Source organism: Protopterus annectens, chromosome 4.part0 (genome assembly GCF_019279795.1).
Source record: "Protopterus annectens isolate FY-2018-M chromosome 4.part0, PAN1.0, whole genome shotgun sequence".
Taxonomy (NCBI): domain Eukaryota; kingdom Metazoa; phylum Chordata; order Ceratodontiformes; family Protopteridae; genus Protopterus; species Protopterus annectens.
Window position 1 is genome coordinate 1,325,688,940 of NC_056733.1, and position 27,328 is coordinate 1,325,716,267.

Sequence of the window (27,328 nt, forward strand, 5' to 3'; positions counted from 1 at the left end):
CAGGGGACCACCAGCTTGGCTTCCTTTTTTTGGAGGATAGCGTCGTGGTTCTGTTTGGGATAGCTTGATCCACGCACTCGTGTAAGTGCTTATAGAGTGCATTTGTGTAGGATTCAGCAGTTGTAACTGTATTGTCCATCTGCATGGGTATCATGAAGTTCGCCACATGGTTTTCTTAATGGGGGGTGGGGGTGGGATGTGGATATCTAGGGTGATTTGCTTATGGTTGGATCTAACCAATGAGGAGTTGACTTCAGGTGTGGAACACCAGTCACTCATGTTGGTAATGACTTGGTCTAGGATATTGTTGCCCCTGGTGGGGGTGTGGGTAAGTTGATCCAGGGCACTGGAATTAATGAATTCCAGGAAGCATTGAGTAAAGGAGTTGGTATATGAGTAGTTTTCCCAGTTAATGGTGGGGTAGTTGAAATCACCCATTATTAGGGTGTTTGGTTGAACCCTAATATTTTCCAGTATATCAAGAAAAGAGGAGTGGGAATCCTGGGGCATATTAGGGGATCTGTAGCAAGCTACAATTTGGATTGCAGTTTTTCCCAGAGTTAGTTGCACTTGGATAACCTTGGATGCATTATGCTGAGCAACTAGCCTGGAGATGTGGCTATCCTTAATGAATATTGACACACCTCCACCTTCAGGTAAGATGGCTGAAAAGTGTGGTATGAGTTATAGCCTGGTAATGCAGGGATGCTCCCTGGACCCTTGAACCAGGTCTGTCACTGCACAGATATCAATGTTTCCATTTTAAGGAGTGCCTTGAGGGAGTACATTTTGAGATTTAGATGTCTAGCACTGAGTAGCACTGCCCTCAGTTTTTGCTTGCCTGTTCCTGTTACGGTGGTGAATTTGTCATTTGAACCTTGCCTAAAAAAGGCACTATAGGTGCATCAAGAGCCTTAGCCAGTATCCAGAATCCCAGGGTGACAGGTGTAGGCCATCTTTGGCAAAGCATCGTGGTCTGTTGACTATGTCGTCCCAGGCAGACAGATACTGGATCCCCTTAGAATGACACCAGAAGCTTAGCCAATTGCTGAAGTCAACCATTTTGTCCTTGTACTGCGGTATAATTTTGGGCAATGGCAGGATGCTACTCAAAGCTAGGGTCATACCTGCCTGGGCTACAAGATCGGAGAGCTCTTCCATGTCTCTTTTCATGTAGTCCAGTGTGGTACATCTCAGGTAATTCACACCAACATGGACAATGACAGAGTTATAATTGTACTTGTGGAGTGGCCTGAGTGCGTGGGTTATGTAGTAGATCCTGGCACCTGACAGGCAGCTGACAGTAACCTTCTCCTTGTTTAGCCTGTTGAGTGGAACATCAGTGTGCCTGACTATAGAGTCACCCATGACTAGTGTGATGGGTACTTTGTTTTGCCTTATGGGCTGTGGTTGAATGGCACACTGAGTCTGTGGGCTGTGTGTCATTTAGGTTGTGTTGGCGGGTGGATGTTGCTTGTGTTTCTGCTTTGGAGGTCTTTGTTGCTTGAGCAGAATATTATTGAGAGCCTCCGTGAATGTTTTGTATTTCTATGTGTGGATTTTGGTGATGTAGGTTTAGTGGGACTATGTGATGAGTATGGTGTGGTGCAAGTGTTTACCTTCTCCTCTTAACTGTCAAGTTCAGTCTTGGTTGGAGAGAGCTTTACCTCCAGTTTGGCTAGATAAGTGCATCTCTCACAGGTTGTAGTGTTGGGTAGTAGGAGGAGAGGGTTGTCTATGTACATGAGGCATTTGCTATATTGCCACAAGATGCCCAGATTCATCAGACAGACAGGAGAGAACACTGGGAGCTGACCTTTGGACATGTCTGAATAAAAAACTATTTTCCTCTAGACAAGTGAGGAAAGTGAGTAAAAGAGCTGTTTTTCTCGAAGCAAGTGAGGAAAGTAACTACAAAACTGTTTTCCTCTAGGTAATAAGAAAGGTTGAGTGCTGTAGTAATTTGTAGCTTATTTACTGCTTACAGCAAGTTCTGAACAAGTGCTGAGCACAAAAAAGCAAATTCAGGTGCTAAAACTAAGAATCTGTATCGGAACTAGACTAGTTACAGGAAAGAAACAAGTGCAAATGCGGGCTTTTAAATCAAAAAGTTGAGAGAGATGGAAAAATTGCCCAAACTGCCAATAACTACAATTTCTGGGCAAGAATCCACTCCTTATGTGGTAGATAGGTTACCTAGTGCTTACCACTCCCACTGATAAGCTAGCAGGCTTCCCTCCAACACAGAAAGGCTTGGGGGCCTTAGGAGCTTACAAACAGTCCTGGATACAGCAATTCTGTATCTGGACTAGACTAGTTACAGGAAATAGGGGAATCAAGTGCAAATGCAGGCTTTTAAATCATGTCTCTTTTCATGAGTGACATTGAAGCATTGTCCAGTTAAGTGACTTACTCAAGTTAACAGACTAGCCAAATGAAGAGAGACTCATACTCAGGAGTAAAGGATGAAGCATGCTACAAAATGATGGTCTTTGTCCTCTTTTCTATAGTGTAAAACACAGTGTATGGTTGCAAATTGTTTTAGTTACTAAAAAGAATGCGCTGTCTCTCTATCCTGAATCTGAAATGCCATAATATGTATATGAATTTACGGGTTCCTATTAGATGAACGAAGAATCAAAATGTTGAGTACAACATGCTTGACACACTTTGATCAATTGTAAATCTAATCGAATGCTGAAAAAGACGAAAACCAGAGTTCCAAAAAGTTTTAGTTGGCCATGATGGTGAGTGTAGCTTGTGACATAAGGACGCTACACTGTCCGGAATGGCTAGGTAAGTGAATTCCATACTTATGTGTGTATGTTGCGATTACCAGGTAAATTGCCCTTTCCCCAATGTAGAGCGATCTCTGAGTTGATATATATAGTTAGGTGGGTGTGGGGTGCGAAGCCTCCCACTTTCTTTTAAAAGTAGAAGAGTGTTTAGGTTTGAAAGTTGCTGAATGATGTGAGAATGTATGGGTTTATATGCATTAGTTGTATGTGTGTGTGTTCCATGTTAGTGCAGGGAAGGTGTGGGACAAACAAAACTTTTCAGAACTCCAGTTTTCATTATTTTAAGGGTTTGATTAGATGAACGTTTGATCAAAGTGTGTCGAGCATGTTGTATTCATCATTTTGATAATTCGTTCATCTAATATAGACCTGAATTTATAATACTGCATGTGTATGTAGTTACAAAGCCTGCAGTGAGGCCTTCTCCCAATCAGTATGGTAAGAATTCTTAGGTATTTCATGTTTCAGAACACTTGATATGTCAAGTTCATGTTTTGAAATGTTTAGGGTCTCCAATCTATCCATCTATCCATTATCTTTTTTCCCATTTTTCTCATGAAGTTGGAGTGTCATATCTACAGTGACTGTCATCTAGAGCAAATGTTCACATTACCAGATGGCTAACCCTAGAAGATAATAGATATGTATCACAGATAATACTACATCTGATGTTGTAAATCTTTATTCATTCCTTACTGTTATGACTTCAGTTCCATTCTCAGAACTGACACAGCCATTGCCAAGCTCACGCCAGCCAAAAACTCTCAGCTATGACCTACCCAAAATGCCCCTCTTATAGTCTCTTCAGATCTCATTTGCCACATTCCTCGTCAGAAGTGCCAAGCCTTCTCTCAGCTACATGTTAGCTTTTTGTGCTTTTTCTCGACTCTAGTGTGTTGTAAGACAGTTTCTTTCTTGTTGTCTAAAGCTATTTCCTATCTCTACTTTGTTCTTTCCTGGCTAATCCCTACCCACTACCTTTGGTAGTTCTTTCATACCATCATTGGTACTACTCCCTCTCTCCCTGCCTCAGTAGGCCCTTCTCTTACTTTTGGTATTTCTTATTACCATTGTTGGTACTCTTTCCTCTTATCTGTAAAAAAAAAAAAAAAAAAAAAAGAAAGTGCTTTCTATCATCTTGCTGTTAGTTATATAGTTTGTTGTGTGGTCATACTGTGTATTATGGTGGATAAGGCCAGGCTTGGTTTCAATCAATGTGATAAGTGTGGGCATAAGTTGCCCAGTTCTGATGGTCATGCCCAGTGTGTTTACTGTTTGAGCGTTAACCACCTTAATGTTTCTTGTGACATTTGTTCTAGCTTCAGCAACCGTACGTTGGCTGAAAGAAAGAACAAACTTATCCTTAAGGGTATGTTAAAATCACCCTTTGTGGAGGCTCTTTCTGGGACGGAAGTCTCACCACCTCCTAAGCATAAAGACATTAAAAGACATAAGAGGAAACAAAGTCTTTCGGTTCTGACATCCCCATCCTCCTTAGAACTGAGTCGACACCGGGCTTCTTCCATGCCGTTGGCGCAGACAACTTCGGCACCAGGGTCCTTGTCTTCCCCCTCGGTGCTGCCTTTGATTTTGACTCAGACTCCTTCCACTGTACCGACCTCGGCACCATCTCCCATGGTGCCGACTTTGTTTGCGACACAGGCCCCGACTACTGTACCTGCATCACCATCTTTCCCAGCCATGGTGCCGATGTCTTACATGGCTCCTCCGGTAATGACTCCTTCAGTTCCGAAGATCGAGCACCTTCCAAGAACTAGGTATTCTCCTTCTTATGACCCATTTTTGGGACAGCAATTTAGTCCCTTTCTTGAGAGACCAGACTCCCCATTGTCAACGTCCTTCAGATCCATCAGGAGTCTTTTGAAACAGGATGTAATGAGGGTTGTGGACAAGCTTCTGGCAGCTAGAGGATTAAACACCCAGACCAGATCTTCCCACCCCCTTGGAGTGGAAGCTTTCATGGTGTATTCTCCTGTTTATCCTCCTCTGACCTCCACCCAGGTTTCGGAGAGTTTAGTACCAGTGGCCATCATGGTACATACTGTCTTGGCACTGACAGCAGAGGCTTCCCTGTCGGCACTGATTACGCTTGGCAACATGGCTCCTTTGGAACTGAGCACTCTCTGAGTAGTGATTGGACTGTTGTCACCATGGCATCTAGCTTGGTGCCAATTTTTTCTGTGGTGCTGTCTTCGGCCATGCCTCTCCTGGCAGATGCCGATCCTCTTGGAGCTCCTCACCTGGAGGCAGGCTTCTTGGGGTGGGGTGTGACCCCAGTTCCAAGGTTGCCTTTCGTGGTTCTGGGATCCTATCCCTCTTTTGGTGGGCCTGCTTTCCAGGTGATGGAGAGCATCCTTGCTTCAACAGGCTCACAGTTGACACCATTGGCATTGGAAACAGAACCTCCCTTTAGCTTGCAGCTGTCTCACCCTCCTACTCTGGAATCTTGAGCACGGGAGCCCCAAGACTTGCCCTCCAAGGGAACCCTTTCTCTGGAGTCCTCCTCAGAAGATCCCACTGGGGAGCCACCTTGTAAGAAACTTTGCAAGAGGAAGCATCTTGATTCCCCTGAGGAAGACATCACTGAAGACACTGATTGTGATGAGGGAGGAGGGACCCCACAGTCTCCCCCAGAAGTGGTCTCATTTGGAGACATTCTCGAGCTCCTCAAGCAAAGGGGAGACTGGAAGCCCTCTAACCCTTCTTCAGAGGAATCGGTGTTCTTGCAGGCTTTCCGTGCTCAGCCATCTACTTCCTGGTTGACCCCGCCTGCAGAAGACCTCATTCGACTTATTGTGCAGGATGCCTGGAAGGCCCCGGACAACATAGAACCCATCCCCCAGAGGCCAGATAAAATTTTGTCCACCCTGGAAGACCAGCCCAATTGGTCCAAACAACTAGTAGTCGATTCCATGGTCATGGCGGTGGCCACCAAGAAGGAACTGGTGGAAGATAGTTCCACTATTCATCCCCCAAACAGGAAGTCTCAGGCTATGGACACACTGGGGAAGTGGACCTATGCTTCAGCGACCTTTGCCATCCAGTCGCTGAATTACCTGGTACACTTTACTCACCTCCAAAGAGACCTAATTTTAGAAATGTCTGCCTCTTTGGTGGAGGTACTGCTTGAGTAGGTGCATAATACACTTGCCTCTCAGCTAGCTACCTTGGAATCAATCTCGAACTCTTCGATGCGCTTGATTTCTCGCACTACCGAGGGGGCAGCTTGAGCAGCCGCATCGGGCATCATTATGAGACGACATGCTTGGATGTGTTTGTGTGACTTCACGGACCCCTTTATCAATGCGCCTGTTGATGAATTTTCCCTTTTTGGTCCCAAAGTAAGAGACACACTTTCACGTAGTGAAAAGCATGGAAAGACCTTGTCTGCTGTGGGCATACATTTTTCCACCCCCAAGAGGTCCTACTCCAGGAATCAGAGGGGAGGAAAATTGTGGTTCAAGAAGTCTCAAGGATCTTTTCGTGACACGTGATGAGCAATTCCCCCAGAGCAGAGGGGGAAACTCATCTGGAAGATGCCCCTTTTGGGGCAGAGGGGATCTGCGTAACCAGGGTGCTAGAGATTCCTTCTCTGGCTAACCCTTTCAGTGCTCCTGAACAGGGGCCTGATTGCTTTCCTCTAGAAGCAGTCAGGGGTTGATTTTCCCTGCACCTACAGGCCTATCAACTCATAACAATGGATGCGTGGGTGCAGAGCATAATATCCAGAGGCTATCATATCCCTTTCAACCTCACTCTCAGACCCGCAAAATGAATCCCCAATGTCCCACCCAGTCAGAGGGAGGTTGCGGCCTTAGAAATCAAAAAGCTGCTAAGAAAAAGAGTCATCCAGCCAGTCCCACCAGACCAAAGAGGATCCGGCTTTTACTCGAGGTTCTTTTTAGTGCCAAAAAAGACACGGGAATGGAGACCAGTCCCGGATCTCAGTTTACTAAATAAATTCATAAAACCTCAAAAATTCCAGATGGTCATGGTACAGTCCATTCTCCCCTTTCTGGGGAAGTACAACTGGATGTGCTCTATAGACCTCCAGGACGGGTATTACCACATAAAGATTGACAAATGCTAACAAAGGTTTCTCTGCTTCCAGCTCAGAGACAATCATTATCAGTTCAGGGTACTGCCCATTGGTCTCTCGACAGCCCCCAGAGTGTTCACCAAATGCATGGCAGTGATAGTAGCTCATGTCCAACTACAAGGATTCCACATGTGACAATTGGCTCCTTACCACCATGACCAGGAATCTTCTCATTCTCTGTCTCTCTTGCACTCAAGGCCTTGCTCTTCGCCTAGGTATCACGATCAACATGGACAAATCACACCTGTCTCCAGCAAGAGCACTGGAATTCATTGGAGCGATCTTCAATACAACATCCTGTCAAGCTTCCCTCCCTCCTCACAGGCTTTAAAAAATAAGAAACCAGATTCAAGTCCTTCTCCCACAGACATTTGTACCAGCATGCCTTGTACTACAACTATTGGGTTCTATGGCAGCAACCATTACCTTGGTACCACTGGCGAGGCTGCACATGAGACTATTTCAGTGGCTCCTTTCATACATTGGTCAATTTTAACTCACCCACTCGACCACATGATAAGCCTTATAAATCTTTGCAAGAAACAAATGCTTTGGTGGATGAAGCCAGAATCAAAATTTTGGTGTCAACCGTTCTGTCTTCCCCAACCCAGGGCCACAGTGACCACAGACACTTCCCTGTTAGGGTGGGTGTCATTTCCAGAGAAAGACAGTCCAAGGCATCTGGTCCCCCATGGAGGCCAATTTGCACATACATGTTCTGGAATTCCAACTGCTTTCTTATAGCAATGCACATTCCTGGGAGTTCCAATCTTATTGTGGACAATTTGAGCAGGAACATTTTGATACCTCACAAGTGGTCCCTCAATCCTATAATAGCAGATCAGCCCTTCCATCATTGGGGCAGGCCTTGCTGCGACCTGTTTGTTTCTCCCCTAAACAACAAATGCAAAAGTTATTTTGCCCTGATCCCTCCTCAGGGGAAGTTACTGAGGGATGCTCTGATGCACGATTGGACCCCAGGTCTAGTGTATGACTTTCCCCCATTTCCCCTCATCCAGAAATTCCTTAAGAAAGCTCAAAGGTTGAGAAGCAGAGTGATTCTCATTGCCCCTTATTGGCCCCATCAAGTCTGGTTCCCTTTCCTATGGCCTAACCTGATTCACAGCCTGTGGATCCTGGATCATTCCCAAGGTCTGCTGTCTCATCCTCAGGGACTGATTTACCCCAGTCTCCAAATCCTCAAGCTCAGAGCTTGGTTTCTCCACTTCCGATGATTGCCAAGCTACCTGATATTTCATCCCCTGTTCATGGAATTCTTCTGGCTTCACACAAACTTTCCACCTGAAAAATTGATTCTAGTAAGTGGACTAGATTCTCTAGATGGGCCAAAGGACATAACATAGATCCCTTTTCCATGCCTATTCAGAAGATCCTACAATACCTGACTACCTTATTGCATGTAGGAGCTTCAGCATCGACAATTACAGTGCATTTAGCAGCTATCGCAAATTTTCACAATGGAATTGACAATTTATCTGTTATGTCACAACAACTGTGCAAAACCTTCATGAAAGGAGTATTACATAATAAACCTCTGATCAAGCCTCCTACAGAGCCATGGGACTTGATCTTGGTGCTTCAGTCATTAACAAGTCCTCCCTTCGTGCCTTCTAACTCCTGTGATATAAAATTTTTGTCTTGGAAAACTCTACTTCTAGTAGCCCTTACTTCAGCGAGAAGAGTATCTGAGTTGCAGGCCTTGAGTGTCAACAGACCTTACTTGATTTTTCATAGGGAAAGAGTGTCCCTACATACTGACCCCTCCTTTTTGCCCAAGGTCATTTCTGGGTTTTCCATTAATTAATCTATTGACCTACTGGTTTTCTTTCCTCACCATTCAAATAGAGGGGAATGCCTTCTGCATACTGTCGATGTTCATAGGCAACTTTGTTTCTACTTGGACAAAACTAAATCTTTCAGAAAAATGGATCAATTGTTTGTGGCCTTTGCAGGACCCAGATTGGGTAAGCCTTTTTCCAAAATGGCTTTATCTTCTCGACTCAGAAATGCCATTACTTTCATCTACCACCAGAACAAAGTGTCCTTACCTTCCAGAATAAAGGCTAACTCTACTAGATTGATGGCTACTTCAGTGGCTTTTCATTCCAGAGCCTGTATGGATGATATCTGTGCAGCAGCCACTTGGGCAAGACCTCATACCTTTATCACTCATTACAAATTGAAATTGGCCTCCAAGGGACGAGCATCTTTTGGTTCTATGGTGCTCAGGAATGTCCTTCCTTAGGACCACCCAGGACTCAAGTAGCTTAGGACTCAGTCCTAACAGTAAGGAATGAATAAAGATTTACAACATCAGATAAAGAAGTTATGTCTTACCATAACATTCCATCTGTGTTGTAGATCTTTATTCATTCATTACTTCCCACCCTCCTTCCCACTACCTGGACTCCTGGTGGACTTTAGGATTTCCTTATTACTTAAGGTATCTGCCCAAACAGAGCCTCCTACTATCACTATTATTACTTCTGTAAAATAATGGCAGGCAAACTCAATCTGAAGAGACTATGAGAGGGGCATTGTGGGTAGGTCTTAGCTGATAGTTTTTGGCTGGGGCGAGCTTGGTAATGGCCGTGTCGGTTCCGAGGACAGAACCAAAGTCCTAACAGTAATGAATGAATAAAGATCTACAACACAGATGGAACATTACGGTAAGACATAACTTCTTTTTCTTTGGAATCTTCTTCCTCTTCACACAAGCAATGCACTTCTTTTGTACTATTCAAACATATTTGGATGAATGGATGGTTAGCCACATATTCACTCCTGGTTTAACACCATTATCACTAATTGATAGGAGCAACATAAACATATTCTGCTCATCTTTGGGTTAGTTGTACTTAAAACACAAGGGCTAAAATTTCATAGGAATGTATGGCTGGACTTCTTAAGATCCTCACAAATAAATAGCCCAGTAAGTACCTATAAATCTATTAAACTAAAAAGAACCAAGAGCAATACATTCAAATATAGTGAAAAAAATGCATTAAGCTTTTATCTGCAATGAATGTACAGTGACCAAAACACATCTTTTACATCCATGGCTGGAAAGCTTGACTGAAAAGTGACTTGTTTGCCTGACTGACTTTACCTTCATCAGGTAGCAACTAAGTGATGTCCAGACAAAAAGCAATAGGTGGGTGGTCATACAGAATCACAGGGCATGATGCACTAATGATCTGCATAAAGATTTTCTGCTTTTAGTAAAAAAAAAGTATGGAATGATCACTTGTCATTGTTTTCTTTTCTTCAGCAAAAACTCAAACACTGTGTGCTGTTGCAGCAAACTAAATAGTAGTAAAAAAAAAAACAGAGATGGTTTTGAAGTACCAGACCTTGGAACTGAAGCATGCATACCTCTCAACTGTTCCTAATTTGGAAGAATGTACCTATTTTCAGACATGACTTACCCAAATGTGCTATATATAAATATATATATATATATATATATATATATATATATGTATATATATATATATATTTCAAAGTATATCCCTCTTTTCAGGCTTGGTTTACCCCTTCACACAATATACGCAATACCCTTCATCACATGTGATTTTTGATAAAGTCTAGTGTAGAGAATACTGTATTACATGACCAACACACTAGTGGAACCAATAATTTAAAGAAAAAGGGCACATATCTTGCATCTCCCTTTTTCAGGAGCAAAACTATATGGCCATGTGTGGTAGAAATTTTCAATATGGTTCGCTAAAATCTCTTTGATAATGTTATTATTTTCTATCATTTTTGTCGTTCTGTTTTTAGACATGTTTTTGAGTAGTATCCCACATTTCTGCTAGAAGCAGGAAGAGTTATGTGCTATTTGGTATTCACATTTTAAGCTAATTAGATGTCAAGGTTTTTGGCTTGATGTACCTATTTTTCAAGGAACTTTGTACCTATTTTCAATCTCTGTAGGATAAGAGGTATGTAAGCATGGATAAAGACGTTATGGAAATAATTTGTAAAGACAGAAGAACAGATGTTAAGTAAGACATTTCTTTAAAGAACAGATGTTAAATAAGACATTTCTTTAAAGAACAGATGTTAAGTAAGACATTTCTTTATCAATGTTTTGGTTTATACATTAGTGATCACATTCTGAACCTGTAAAATGCATACTTACATATTAGAGCATGGACAAGTAAAGGATAAAAAAAGAGGCAATAACAATGAAAGGGTCGTCAGAGGTTGAGCTGTCCTTCCTCACACCATGCCTGGTAGTTAGAGTTGAGGTCTCAGCTGTCCCTGTTCTGGAGGAACTTATATATTTTCAGTCCTGATTTACCCCTGCACAGGTTGCCCTCATTACTTGATGTATGATCCTATTTCAGATGTGATTTACCCCTTCACATAATGTTCTGAATCCCCCTCATCATACATGATTTTTGAAGATGTCTAGGATGCAGAAAAGCATACTACATGGCCATCTTACTAGTGGAAACAATAACTTCAAGAAAGAAGCAACATATATATCCCCCTTTTTCTGAAGAAAAATAAATTACCTCATCTTGTAGAATTCTGTAGTGCAGTTCATTAAAGTCTACAGATTTTACTTTGTTTCTTTGAGAATATGCTATAAACATTTTTGTCAATCTGTTTTTTAAATGTGGTTCTAAGTAATATCTTACATTCCTACTGGAAGCGGGAAGAGTTATGTGCTATTGATATTCAAATGTTATGCTAATTAGATGCCCAGATTTTTAGCTAGAATTACCTGCTTTTTCAATGAACTTTGTCATATTTTTAAGGTCTGTGGGCTGTTGGGTATGGTCAGTGACCAACATGAAGCTTTTGCAGGCATAGTACATGTGATAAAACAAATATTCAGAAGAATAACTTGCACTACACACTACGAATGATATAGTATAATGTTGTTGTTTGTCTTTCGGCTTTTTCCCGGTAAGGGGTCGCCACAGCAGAACTCCAGTCTGATAATGATTGGCAGTAGATTTTTATGAAATGCCGAAGTGCCAGCTCGATGCCCAACCTTCAACAAAGGCACACCCATTTACACACGCATGTCTTTCGAACGCTACCCAACTGCAGGGAGGACATGCAGACTCCACACAGAAGGCACTCCCAAGCCAAGCCGAGAATCGAACGGGAGAACCTTTTGCTGTCTGGTAACAATGCTACCGCTGTACCACCGCGGCATATGAATGATATAGTATAATATTGTATACAATATACTTTATATTATTATATGAATATTATAGTACTATGAGTACTATGAAACAGAGAGCTCAGAATTCATGTCATGTTTTACCACTTCAGCTTTTAGTATGTGGGAAATTGAATCAATACTGGAAGCGAACAGCAAACTCCTTTACCAGAATAGGTCAAGTAAAAAAAAAAAGAATTACGTTTTGGCAAAGTAAACATATAATAGATCGTACATGGCATCCTTTGCACTTTTACCTCACATGCAGTATGACATTGCAGTAAAATGAGAAGGGTGCTAAGGGCTCTCCACCATTTGTGTGTAGATGCAGACTCCATGTGAAGCAAGCATTACTGGTAAGTTGTAAATTTAATTGAATATTCAGTTCTGCATCACCTCCAGAAATATTGATATTCTGGAATAAAGCCAAACAATTTGTAGTTTGTGTGGAATTACATAAACTGTGTTGTGTAAAACAGAGATACTGTAGAAACACCATCCTCAAATGATTTTGCTATGAATCTACCCACAGAATGTCCCTCTGTCTATCACACACACACACACACACACACACACACGCACATGCACACACACACGCACACACACACACATAGACACACACACACACACACACACACACACACACACACACACACACGTACACACACACACACACACACACACACACACACACACACACACACACACACACACACACACACACACACCTAATACAAAGGATGAAATGTTCACAACACTGCCAATACTTTTGTGGTATGAAAACAAACCATTGTAAGTAATATTTAATCAGGTATCAGAAAATGAGTGAATAAATGATAAAAAGAAATGTATGCATGTTTGTGATTACAGCCCATAAGTAAAGAGTACAGCAAAATAAGAAACATAATTAAATATATATATAATGGCTACAGAAAGAAGAAAAGTCAATATGAATCAATACTTAAATACATGATGTGTTATATATCAGATCAAGCTGTTAAAAACATACAGTAAATTATGTATAAGAGGAAAATGGACCAAATGAAAGATGAGCCAAAAGACAGTCATAAAAAGGAAAAGCATATCTCATATTAGCATAAAAGATACAGAAAGTAATTCACAAGCTGTGCAATGCTATACCCACAAGATAAAAAGGAAACACTTTCAGCTGCATAATTTTTGATGTGGGTATCACCTTAGTGCATTCCATTACAGGGTAGCATATAGTAAGAGAATGTTATAAAATTACATCTCAGCACATTTGAATTAAAAAAATTCCCTACTTAATTAGGTGACTAAATGTTGCCATTTATCATTTACATTTCTCCAGCTACAGTTTACATCTGATCATTTGTGACATCTAGTTACTTAAATTATTTAGATTCTGATGGGGTTTTGTTTGTTAGCATTTTTTATTATTATTTTTAGAGATACTCTGAGTTATATCTTTTTTCCCCCTTAAAATGACTGCACACTAGCAGCTGGATTATATAAACTTTATTTATCATACTAAATAAATAATCTAATGCTCTATGGGGCTGGGCATGTTTGCTCTATAACCTCTACATAAACAGTGCTAAATAAAAGCTGTCTTTTAATAACAATAGTTAGAGACACAGCAGAGTACAGCAGTACACAATAAAGGTTTACAAATTGTTGATCCCTATACTGAGAGACAGTGATCACGCCTACAGTTCACTTTTCAGATTGTATTTTCACACCCTGTAAATTTTTGATGTTCATATATCAGACTGCATAAAAATATACAGAGATTTCACACTTGCTGTAGTAAGAAGGGGAAAAGAATTAGAATTATTTAAATATAGTCCAGCAAATACAAAATATTTGTGCTGTTTTACTCCAGTAAAGTTGATTTATTTTTGTCATATTTCACAGAAAGTTTACTGGAGACAAAATAATAAAATATGAGCATTTGCTATTTTATCAGGGCAAACACTGAGCTGCTAATGGTTACTTTACTCTAAGCTGTACCAGAAACCTCCAAAATAAAATATTCTTGACAATAGACAACACACGAGAATATCTGAATACATCTGTTGTAAGGTAGTCAGCTATGTTTTCTTTCAATATATAGAATTTGAAGACATAGTACAGAAGTATCAGTCACAAAGTTAAAATCCCTTGCTAAATACAAACTGTGCAACTTGTGGTAAGAATCTAGATTTGATGATTGTTGAATACATTGAAAAGCATTTTAACAAAGTACTGAGGCTACTAGGGTGAAAATGCAGATCACAAAAAGGAATTCAAATCCCAAGGAAAAGTCATTCCTTGCAAGTTAAGTCCATAAGCTCAGAACTATTCAATACACTGGAACAGTTCAGTCTCATACAAAATACCAAACAAAAATAAACAAATAAACAACTTAAAAACTTCAGTGGTTTAAGAATGAAATATTTGTTATCATTTTGTTTTTTTCAGTTATTTGTGGACTGATTGGCTTAAACAAACTGTAAACTTTGTATTGGCTAATACATCAAAATTAATAATATACAGAGTTTGTGTTTTATTAGTATACTGCAAAAGAATTGTAACAGAGGCAGTATTATGTGTGGTATTAATTTATGTTAATAAAGACATTGATTTTATCCTCCTTAAGTTACTATTGTATGGTTCAACTGATGTGAGATTTATGGTTAGTATACAAGGGTGAAATTAAACAGATGTTGCATTCTTTTATTTTATTTCCTTTTTTATTCATCTGTTTATTTATCCTTTATTGACTGGGTTAGCCCTGCTCAGCCAGTGGTCTTTTTTCAGGGTAGACCAGAGCATGAACTCAATACTAACTAGGGGAAATATGACAAGAATGCTAGGGAATGCCCCCTACTCTTTTTGATGCAGGAGAAATAAAGTATTTTAGATAGGGAAAAGAAAGGGTATATGAAAACAAAGTTAAAGTGTTTTCTGAAAAAAATTAAAAGTTGGCAAATGAATTAATGTATAGTAGGAAATCATGTTGTATGGAAATTATGCATAAAATAATTATCATGTAAAGTCCTGGTTACAAAAAGTGTGAGTATTAAAAAGGCAATAAAAGTAAGTTACATTTAGAAAAGTTAATGGAATGTCAGATTTTCTATATAGATTGTTTCAAAAATTACCTGTCAAGGGGCATGTGAAATACAAGCAGATGAATAAAAGATTATGTAAAATACAAAACTAACCTTTGAACATGCATTACAAGAATGTGAAAAGAAGAAAAAGCATGATCAACAGATATTAGTAAGTACTGTATGGTTAATTTGAAATTGCAAATGTTAAGAATTGCTGTATAATAAAATGTGGGGCTGTGAAATGGTTATGGGGAGAATAAGAAATGATTGTGAAGTAAGAGGAGGAGGTTGAAATCTGAAATGTTAAAATATGTTTCAAGGAATATGTATATGAATTTAGTTATTGTTTCATATTGGGAAATTATTTTGTTGTACTCTGTGATATGTAAAGAAGAAAATAATATATTGATTTATGTATATAAATAAAAAGTTCCTACTCTTTTTGGTAAATGCACTGAGATCTGTTATATCCATCTGAGCTAACACAAACTAAAGCAGACTTGGTTTAACATTTCATGTAAAGGAGTGGTGCACCCTCTTTATGATGCATTGTGTTATTAAAACTGGAAACTGAATTGAAACACCTGGTGTTGAATATTGCTTACATCCTTCTGATCGCCCAGTACCAAAGGTGAGGTTACTACCTGTTGCACTACAGACACTGCTATTTAGGAGCATATGGCTGGTATAAAATGGAGACAGCTTAACACATGCACACATACCCATGCACCCATACACACACACACACACACACACACACACACACACACACACACACACACACACACACACACACACACACACACACCTACAGGGAGCAACCTTTTCTATGAATCTAACACTTCACAGGTATCCAGATGATCTCTTATACATTAGCTGGTCTCATTTTTTACACATGGGAAAATTAAAATCCATACATACTGTGACTTTTCTCTCAAATCAATGTGGAAATACTCAGGTTTATTAGATAAGTGAGCAGAGGAGTCTCAGAGTGTGGCAGTAAAAAAAAACAAACAAAAAAAAAAAACACAGGGGGAGACAGACAGGCAGAGAGAAAGAGATACATAAAATGTATAAATATTTGACTGTCAAGACCACAAAGAATAATTTGTTGCTATCATTATGCATAAAAGATGGGTGGTGCCTGTTTAGATTCAACTGATGATAGTTCAGAGAGAGAGAAATGCAGTTTGAATATGTTTGCATTGTTAAGGAATCAAGCTATGCCACTCCACAGCTGTAAGTACTTCATTGTTGTGAGGGAACCAGTGCATGGGGTGGAGTTATATTAAAACAACAGAAAAATGTAAAATTCTATGCCGGAGCAGTAATGGTGAATTATAATAGGATCTTCTGTTAGTGAACCCAGGCCCAGCTCAAACAATAAAATCATTTAATTTTTAAAATGTTGTATTATATTCAGCACTACTAGCGTAAAGTAGTTTATATTCTGAACATACAGTTTAGTTAAAAAACATTAAATGAGAGACACGACCAATATTTCCATTGTATACTCACAGTGCCTACCATTTGTGCATGATGAGCACTTTACGGTGATACTGAATTAAATAAATAAAGAAATAAAGATCCCCAGCAATCCAATGCAACTGGGTGAGTGGAAAGTCAAGGAGCAGAGAGTCAGTGAATATTAAATAGCATAGTAGAAAGCTGCAGACCGCTATGTGCGGTAAGTATTTTTTTTTATCCAGGCAGGCAACCAGGTATAACATTGACAGCTGCAGTAAATAAGAAAGAGGTCTACATTCTGACTATAGCTAAAAGCAACTTGGTATTTGCATAGCTTGAAATCTGACTTCATTACTTTCTGGCTACTTCTAGTGTATAAAACAAAGCTAAAACTATCTCTGATTTTGCAGACTATACCTGACTTTGATTAAACATTTTGTGTGCACCTCATAAAATGATTGTTTTTCTTAAATCATTGTGAACTGCAGTCGCGAAGAGGTGTGTCTGTGGGTCTCTCTGTGGATGAAACAAATTTACCCTCTTGTTGCTTGAATATTTTAAAGTCTGGATGAATGGATCGTGTCATTTGATCAGTTTACAGTCTGATTACATTACTCATTGATTATTGACTATTGATTGTTTGTCAAACAAAGCAGAAACTGTCCCTGATTTTGCAGACTGTCCCTGACTTTGCCTCATGCTTTAGTCTCACACCACTGAGTATTTCAGACACATAGTTGGGGTGTGGAGCTAGCAGCGGGTAAAAGTAACATATCATCTTATTACTTTATCATTTTAAAGTCTGACTTTACTGGACTAGTGAACATGTGAATTTTACAGTTAGTGCAGAGGATAAAGGTTATGAACTGTAAATGAGCTGCTACTTTTCATGCAGACTTTGAGTCTCTCTCAGCCTGTGTTTCCCTACTGCATGACCTTGAGCAAGTCACATAACCAAACAGTGCTATGGAGCAATTTGTATCTTAAAATAGGTTTATTTGTTTATTTATTTATTTTATTTATTTGCAGTTGGTTTACCAGGATGGTCCAACTGGGCCAAAATAATCTATTTTCAATGGAGTCCTGTGGAAAAAATCTCCATAAAGACAATATTCGTGAACAACAAATTGAAAAACACATAGTAGGACAGTAATACAGTTAAAACAAGGCATTTAAATATATAATAAATGAAAATCCACACTAAAATATAAGAATCCATTAAGAGAGCTATATAATGTAAGTATTTACAAATATTTACAAATATATTTGTTCTTACTGTGAAACAGCTGGGCAATAAGCACATGGGTGCCTTTTGGTGTTAGTGGGGATGTGAGGTTGGATGATAAGGTAAGAACTAATAACCTCATGGATTGCATGCCTAGTAATTACCTATAAATAGTTGAAATATTTATTCTCAAGAAACTGTGTGAAACAACATTGAAACTGTCTCTGGTTACACAGAATGCCCCTGACTTTGTTTCATATTTTTTACCTTGTGTCTTTCGGCTCTTCCCGGTTAGGGGTCGTCACAGCAGAACTCCGGTCCGCTAATGATTAGCAGTAGATTTTTACGTATTTCTCATAAAATCTGTGGTATTCTCTTAAATAATTTAGGACTGTACTCACTATAAAACAAGGTAGGGTTGGCTGTGGATTAAAGCAATTTATCATATTGTCATTTGCTCATTTTAAAATCAGGCTTTATAGGACTAGTGTGCATTTATATGAAATACACACTGGAACAACATTTAAACTGCCCTTGGCTTCACAGAACTTCCCAGACTGTCTCATACTTTTGGTCGGTGGTATATAACATTTGTGATTTCTGGTAAATCATTCAGGACTACAGTCAATAAGTGATAACAGAAATCTGACTTTTCAGACTGAAATTAATGCTACTGCAACAACTATTATTCTAGCAACTTTTTAAAGCTATAATAGCAATGCCAGTGGTACAACAGGTACAACAGGCATATTTGATTTTTGGTGCAAAATGTTGGGGGTTCTGCATTCCTGAGTGTGTCATCCTTCACATGAGACATTAAACAAATGTTCCATCTGCTTGAATTGGTGGATGTAAAAGATCCCAGAGCCCCTATCAAAAAGAATAAGCACTTTATTTATATACACATATTTTTTCAACTAATCATTACATCAACATCATACATTTACTGTGCAGTTAATATGTCACATGTCTAAATATAACTTTTCAAATTAACTTCATCCACACCATCCCCTTTCCCATAACCATTTTTATCTTTTTAATTACATACCATGCATTCAATTTTTTCTTATACAATATCTCATGACATCTCATGTTCTTTAATATCCATAAAATGCTATTAGTTTAGCCATTATATCAACATTATATCAACCATCTCAGGAACCTTTATTAATTATCTATAGTGTACATAGCTATGTATGCATGTTCTTTTTTACAATATGAATGTTCTTTATCTACTGCCTGCCCTGTCAATTTATGTATCATATGAGTAATACATCTTTGCTGTTACTTTGAGCACTTTTATGTGAAGCTTTTCTCCCCGGGCCTCTGGTGAAAATGCATGTATGCTTTTTTACATATGAATGCTCTTTATGTACTGCTTGCCCTGTCAATTTATGTATCATATGAGTAATAAGTCTTTGCTGTTACTTTGAGTGCTTTCATGTGGAGCTTTTCTCTCCGGGCCTCCTCTGAAAATGGACATGTATCCAGTCGGACTATCCCGGTCAACAAATGTAAAATAATAAATAATAATAATAATAATAATAATAACTTTCTCTTTCTGCACAGATTCATAAAATCCATAACAACCACATATTTAAATTCTTTTAATCACATTTTATGTCTTTTTCCATAACTTCTGTACCACAATTATTGTTGCACAGTTTAAGAAAAAAGTGCTCTAAGATTTCTTCTAAGTTACATACATGACATTTATTTACTGTCTTCATATGTTTTTCATTTTAGGACTGCAATTACCACCATTTTTTTCAGCAGATAACCTCCAAAGAAAGTCTTTCATTTCTAACTCAGATTTAAATCTTTCTTGTCTTTCTTTAGCAGCTTTTTGTATATTACAGTTTTTCCCACCAGTATTTTAGATAATAACATCTTCCATTCACTGATCATACCATATTTTTCTGGTTAATAATTTATCATTCTACAATAATTTCCCTCTTTATTAGCTTAGCATTACCCTACTTCTTTTCCCCCGCACTATTGACTCATAGAATGAAAGGCACCCTTCACCTAAAATTGCACTCTGCAAAGCTGCACATGCTCTAATGTCATCTGCCAAGTACTCAGAAGGTATCCCTGATTGATCCTGACCCGCCCTTACTTTACCAGAAATTCAACCTTAAAGTGAAAGAAAGCAAAAGCAATTTATGACCACTCGAGTAAGTCTGCCAACAAATGTGTTCTCTTGTTCATATTTGCTACTGAAACTCTGTTCTTTCTAAGTGTTAAAACAAGGCTTACCCCCTCATCTTGGCAGAGTAATTTAATAGCTCATCCGCCTTACCTAAGGCAACAGGCTGCATTTACTCAAGTGCCTGCAAGGTGACTTAGTCACATTAGTTTGTTTAACCTGTTCCTACTATCACCATAGAAGTCTTCTACTCCACCCCTTCATATTAACCTACACAACCTTATTTCAGTGCAAAATCTTCCATTACTCTGTCTTTCTGCTCGCTGCTTGATCATAGAATGTAAGGCTCCCTCCTTATTAAATTGCACTCTGTAAGGATGTTTTTTGTTTTTATTTATTTATTTATTTTTTTTTTTTTTCATTTTATGTATTATGACAAATATTTTCTTGTTAACCTATCTTCTTGATGTAACTGGTATCTTCTCTCAGGAGCAAGTCTTTATTTTCTCTCTTGTCTATGAATGTAAATAAGCATGTTTATATTATGTCAATTATATCTGATTGCTAAAGTCAGTTTATGTTTTACAGTAGTTGTAGGGTGTTAAATAGTTTGTGCTGAGTTTTGCAATAAGCATCCATTTTGTTTTTCACTAATCCATCACATTTATCTGTCAACTTCTTGTGTTTAGTTAGGTAATGATAGTTTCAGATTTTCTAAAAGCCAGGTTGTCTTTGTTATTGTTTGCCAAATATTAAATATGATGCACACATTACATCTTGTCACCATTTAAAATGACAAGCATTTCAAATACTGCATCTAATGTTAAGCTTTCTGTAATGCAAAGTGTTATTTTCTTTGAGAGGAATGCTCTGACCTTTGTGCCTTCTATAATATGTTTGGATTGCTTCACTCTCTTCTCTTCCTTTGTCTTCTAAGGCTGGTATTCATAGTCAGTTTGCAAATGTGCTGAGGCTATCTGCAATGTTCATGGACAAGTGCAGCTGAGCTAAGATTCATTGACTCAATGACCTCAAATGTGCTCATGCAACTGTGCAAATTATCAGGTGTAAATGAGGAGTGATGTAAATCTTCATATACTAATGAAGTATGTTTTACACTGAGTCATAGTTAAATGTTTCTGCTTTTCTGCACTGATGTCAGATGCACTAAATAAAGAGAAGCCTCATCAAATCTGTTAGAGCTGCAGTCAACAAAAATGTTGTCATTTGCTGTTAGCTTTGCTACTGCCAGGTCTGAGTTACTTGTCTTAGCCGGGCCAAAACCGCTTGTGCCCAGAGGTACTTACTGGGCAAGAAACAGAAAAATAAGCAAAGGATTACTCATTATAACACTGATAATCAGGACATCCTTTATAGGTTTACAGTGGGCAGGAACATTCAATGGGTCTTAGTGGGTATGTTTGACCACCATAGGGGCACTGGAGGAATGCATGGGCATGTGGACAACAAGGTATGTATAATCCTCACTGCAATTACTACAGGGACCTTTCAGAGACAGACTGGCAACACAATGGGTATCTCACAGGCTTATGCCTTGAGGATACTGAAGGAGTTCCTGAATGTGCTCTTGGTCCATGTGGATCAGTACATCAATTTCCCTATGTCACCACAGGACCAAGCTCAGACTGTATGTGTGCCTTTGGGATGGCACATTTCCTTGAGGTACTTGGTGCAATAGATTGCACCCATGTTGCAATTAGGGCTCCTCCTGGTCTACATGGGGAGTGGTACAACAATAAGAAGGGCTATACTTCCATCAATTTTCTGGTAGTGTGTGATGCATGGGGGTGCATCACCAACATCTCTGCCCATCATCCTGGCTGTGCACATGATTACCATATCTACTGCCTCTTCCTGCATTCTTTTTGGTAAGTAGATTTTTTTTTATTTCATTTAAGTAGTTATTTATGTTAAAATGTATTACTGAATACTACTTTTGTTTGTTTTGTTGCCACCCTCACCCCCACCCTTCATCTCTCTCTCTCTCTCTCTCTCTCTCTCTCTCTTTTTTTTCACATAATGATGGATATCCACTGGAGTCATGGCTCTTGATACCAGTGAGAAATCCAAGTGGAGTTGTAGAGGTATAACACATTCCTGTCCCAGACCAACATTGTTATCAAGAGGGTCTTTGATCTGCTGAAGAACAATTTCAAGTGGCTGGATAAGTCTGGGTGTGCCTTTCAGTATGACCAAGCTACTGCATATTGCATTCTGCAGAACATGGTCATGTGCTTATCTGCTGGTGCAGAGACCCATGCTGTCACTGCAGCTTCCAGTTCCAGTCCCACTATAATTAATGATGACCAGCCAGCAGCAGTAGTAAGGGATCCAATGCAGCAGGCTAATGCACAGCATGCAGCTGTACAGGAAAAGAGGTGGCATCTAGTCCAGAACTATGGACCATGACATTCAGGTTAGTGTTTTCCTTTCTTGTAAAAAAAAAACAGATTATAAATGATGCATGCAGCGATATCTGTGGACTATGCTGTTTGGTGCATGATCTGTTGTCACTGTTCATCTGACATTTTCTCTCATCTTAAAATATTTTTTATTATCTGTTCATACCTCTCAACCTATTAGCACAAGAATTCTGGGCAAAGCCCAACAAAATGGGGGGACAAAGGCCCAAAAATAGGGATATTCTTTAAATATTCCTCTCAGAAATTTGTTAGAGTTACAGGGTTTATTTTAACATACATTTTCTAAAGGATTTGAAGTCTGAAACTCAAATGTATGTCATATTTAATGACTTCAATCCTCAGATTATCCCAGTGATTTGCCAGAAAACCACAAATTTTATGAGGAACAGGCCAGAAATGTGAGCCAAAAATCTGTACAGTTGAGAGGTATGTTAATCTGTTAGAAAATATTACTCAAGTTATTGTTATGGTAGAGTGCTCACTGACTCCTGTTCAGTAATGTAGAAAGGCATTGTACAAAAATAATTCACATTTGTGTCTGCTTTTATGAGCAAGTTCTGTTTTACTGATTACTTCATTATACAGAAGTAATGAATATTAACAACAGTGAAATACTTCCTGAATTAATGCATTGCAAATCTAAGGAAAATTACTTATACTGCTATTTTATATTATGCTATTTCATCTTATATTATTCTGTTGTATTATACATCAGATTAATTTTATACTGTCATACATAATAAATTCTGACTTTAGAAACATGAAAAAAATATCATTGTTTGTGTAGTGGGAAAGGTGAAGTATCAGCAGTTTAAGTTTTTATGGCAGGACACTTATTTTAATGTGCCATTTGCTTATGATATATTTCTCCTGAGAATTTTTGTGAATTATTACTTTTTTTATTGTAAACATCTGCCACCTGTAGGAATGGTAATCCATGTATCTTTGCTTTTTGTCTACCTTTCATTGATGGTGTACAAACTAGTTTTACAGGGATGAAATGCAATCATTTGCAAATTTGTTCTCACTTCACCCAAATCCCCACTCCAATTAAAGAGACGTTTGTGTCTTTGAAGCTGATTCACAGTAGTGCAAGATCAAAGGAGTCATGCACATCTATCGGCAGGCTACGTGATGTTAAAAGTCATTTTGAGGAAGGGCTACCATCAGAACTATAAGGTGAGTAGGTGTGCTGTCATAAACTACTTGATGCAGGTAATTCTGCTACCACAGGCATGAGAGTGCTACATGACTGTGATTATGACCTCAAATGTGAGGTTCTGCTGGGTGTAGATGAATGCTGGAATGGTCATTCTGAAATGTGTTGTGCATGTTCACTCTGGCCACTGACATTACTGTCCTGAGAAGGAGCAGTATTATCATGTGATATCCCCCCACATGTCTAGACAATACCCCATCTTCTGCCACTTGCAAGACTCATTCCTGATTGAGTCTGGTGTGTCCTAACTAGTGTATGAAGGGATGCAGCCACTGATGCTTGGTGTGCCACCATACTACACATCAGTGAAAATATGGCATTATCTTTGCTATCTGTCATTTCAAAACAGTGCTGGAAATTATCATTCATACCCTGGTGGACTCTGACCATTTCCAGATGATTCTCTGTGGCAGTGTTCTCAGCTAAAACAATGTCACAGTACATTTCATGATGAGCAACCAATGCTTTATGTGTTTCCTGGGGTAACTTTAAGAAATTCTTGAACCTGACTCCCCTTATAAAGGAGTCACTGTAGACACTATTACCACTGAATGCCTGCCATTATCCTCACAGTGTTCTAAGTTTGGAGATACTGGTGTAGAGGTGCAGGGGTGTTCCTCCTGTACAAGCATGGCTGTAATGTCAGCTTGTACTTAACCTTGTGATGCACTGTCACTTTCTGCAGAGCTATTAACATGTTGTGGGTGACAGTTACTGCCATTAAACTTGGGGAATGCCTGGCACTTTTCTCAGGCTTATTTGATCCAGTCCCTCACATTTAGCTGTTCAAACCCAACTTTAGTCTGATCTATATTCCCTTATTTCTTGGCTTAATTATAATACACTACTCCTAAACCCATCCAAGACAAAAAGAATGATATTTGGAACCTCAAAAAAGCTGAAAAAGGGAGGTGGAGCCTAGATGGCCAACTGAGAGCAGTGAATTTTGAGAGCTCCATAAACTAGTATAATAATATAGGAAAATTTTATTATTTTCAAGTTTAAAACTTCAGAAATATATAGATAAGCTACTAAACTACATACATACATATCAGTTTGGTGGAGATATACAAAATATTCCTATCAAGTAACTTGGAGATATATTGAGTCACTGAATATGAACAACTCAAGGAATTTTCATCCAGATGCTGCTTTGAGAAAAGAACTACAATTGATGCCATCTACCTTACAGGAACTATCTTTGAAGATGGATGGCTTTAAAAATGGCTTAGAAAAATTCAAACTAAATTCTCAAAAACAGACTGATACTCTTAAGGAACTATTACAGCAACACCATACAAAAATAACAAATATAGAGACTTTTCTAAATGACATTGAATGGAGACTCAAAGGAAAAATTCCAAAAAGAATTTATCCTTAAACAGAATACATGGCTGCTTAATAAAATAGATGACTTAGAAAACAGGGAAAGGAGAAACAACATAAGGATCTTTGGTCTGCCTGAAAACACTGAAGGAGAAGACATTATTTCATTCTTAACAAGCCAGATTCCTGAATTTTTAGACTTGAAAGATGGACTTTCATTTGGAACTGAAAGGGCACATAGAGCACTGAGAAAACCTGCTTCTAACTCAACAAATACTCCACCTAGATCCATAGTTATACGATTTCTTTCATTTCTGGACAAGGAACTAATATTAAAATCTGCTTTGAGAAAATCACCCTTAAAATACAATCAAAGCCTAATAAGGTTTGACAGTGATTATTCTTCCAGAATACTAGAACAAAGGAAAAAAAGTCTGGCCAATAATAAAACTGTTGAAACAAAACAACATTAAAGAACAGCTGACCTTTCCAGCCAAGATGAAAATACTTTTTTCCAATGAGATGAGAACCCTTAATGACTTAGAAGAAGCTACTATATTCATCAAAAACAACATAGTGTCTATCCCAGAAGAAATGGAATGGATGGCCCCTACATTTAAAAGAATAAAAGAAACAAATCCTTGGACTGATGCTAGAAAGAAGAAACAAAAAACTGATTCCAAGATAGCTGTCCCAAAAATAGCTCTTACAACTACATCTCTCAAAGTATCAACTGATATGGTACATCACTTGTCATCTGTTTTTATTTAAAAAAGGAGGGTTTCTTAAACAACTGAGTAACAGTAATGATTTATTCAGAATGTTCAGAGTCCAATAATTCTTTACAAACAAAGTTAGGTCAATATGGGTTACTATTTACATTATATATAAGCCAAACAGGGCAACATATAATACAAACATAGACATTTCTATTCCCCTACTTGAACTCAATGAATACTTATCTTGTTGATTTTTAATTGATTTTACTTATAATAATTTAAGTAATTAATTAACTAATTCAACAAGGTACCATTTATCAGAGTTCAGACTCAAATGTAACAAATTAACATCTTATATAATAGCAGTAACAGTAGAGTGTTTTAAAAAAATGATGTCATGGAGACTAATGCCTTTTTCAGTTAAAGTATGATTTAGAAATGTCATGTATATCCTGGTTAAATTATAGTAGCAAGCTATTAGTATAAATGCCATCGTTATTCTGTCTAAATATAGTTAATATCAATTATGGCAGGTATCACAGCTATGAGTGCTGTTTGATTTTTATTTTTTTATTTATTTATTTGCAGTTGGTTTACCAGGATAGTCCATTGGGCCAAAATGAAACCATTTTCAATGGAGTCCTGGGGAGAAAAGCTCCAAAACTAAATAAGTTACAGTAGGTTATTCATAGTAGTTATACAAAACATACTATTATACAAAAGTTAAAGATACAAGAAAAATAATTTCAAATAATACAGCAAAACTAGAATTATCAATCCTGATATTGTGTGCGTGGATGCAGCTGTGTCTGGCAGCTAGTACAAATGTCATTATTATTCTGTCTAAACATGGTTAATATCAGTTATGGCAGGTATCATAGCTTCGAGTGCTGTTTGATCAATCCTGATATAGTGTGCGTGGATGCAGCTGTGTCTGGCTGCTAGTACAAATGTCATTATTATTCTGTATAAACATAGTTAATATCAATTATGGCAAGTATCATAGCTTTGAGAACTGTTTGATTAAGCCTGACATGGTGTGTGTGGATGCAGCTGTTTCTGGCAGCTGTTGTATATTGCAGTTTTCATCTCTGGGAAGCTGTGGGTTGTGGCTTGTGATCGAGGTTTACTGATGCTTGTGTATTAGGAAGAGAAATTTGGTGTTTTAGCCTGGATCCAGGAGATGGAGGTGGATAAAACTGTGATTTGGGATATTTTGGCAGATAATTGTTTGTTTATACATCCACTGAGTGAGAGCTGGGAAGGCTGGAAGAATGTGTTATCTGTTGTTGAGACGGCTTGTTGGGAGTTTTTTTTTTCCTTGATCTGTTTGCTCTCTGTTCTTTTCCTGGCTCCTGCCTTGTGGAAAGAGAGGGAATTTAGGCTTGAAGTTGCAGTGAAGTGAAGCTTTGCTTCAGGTGCAACTTGAGGTGCAACTTGAGCCTCTGGTATGCAGTACACAGACACACTAACAGAAACAGATGCTCCCAGGTTGCTATGGTAATGGAGACAGAGTGATGATAATGCTTAACAGCACTGAGGAGCCTCCGAGATGATTCTCGACAATGAAGTTTTTTT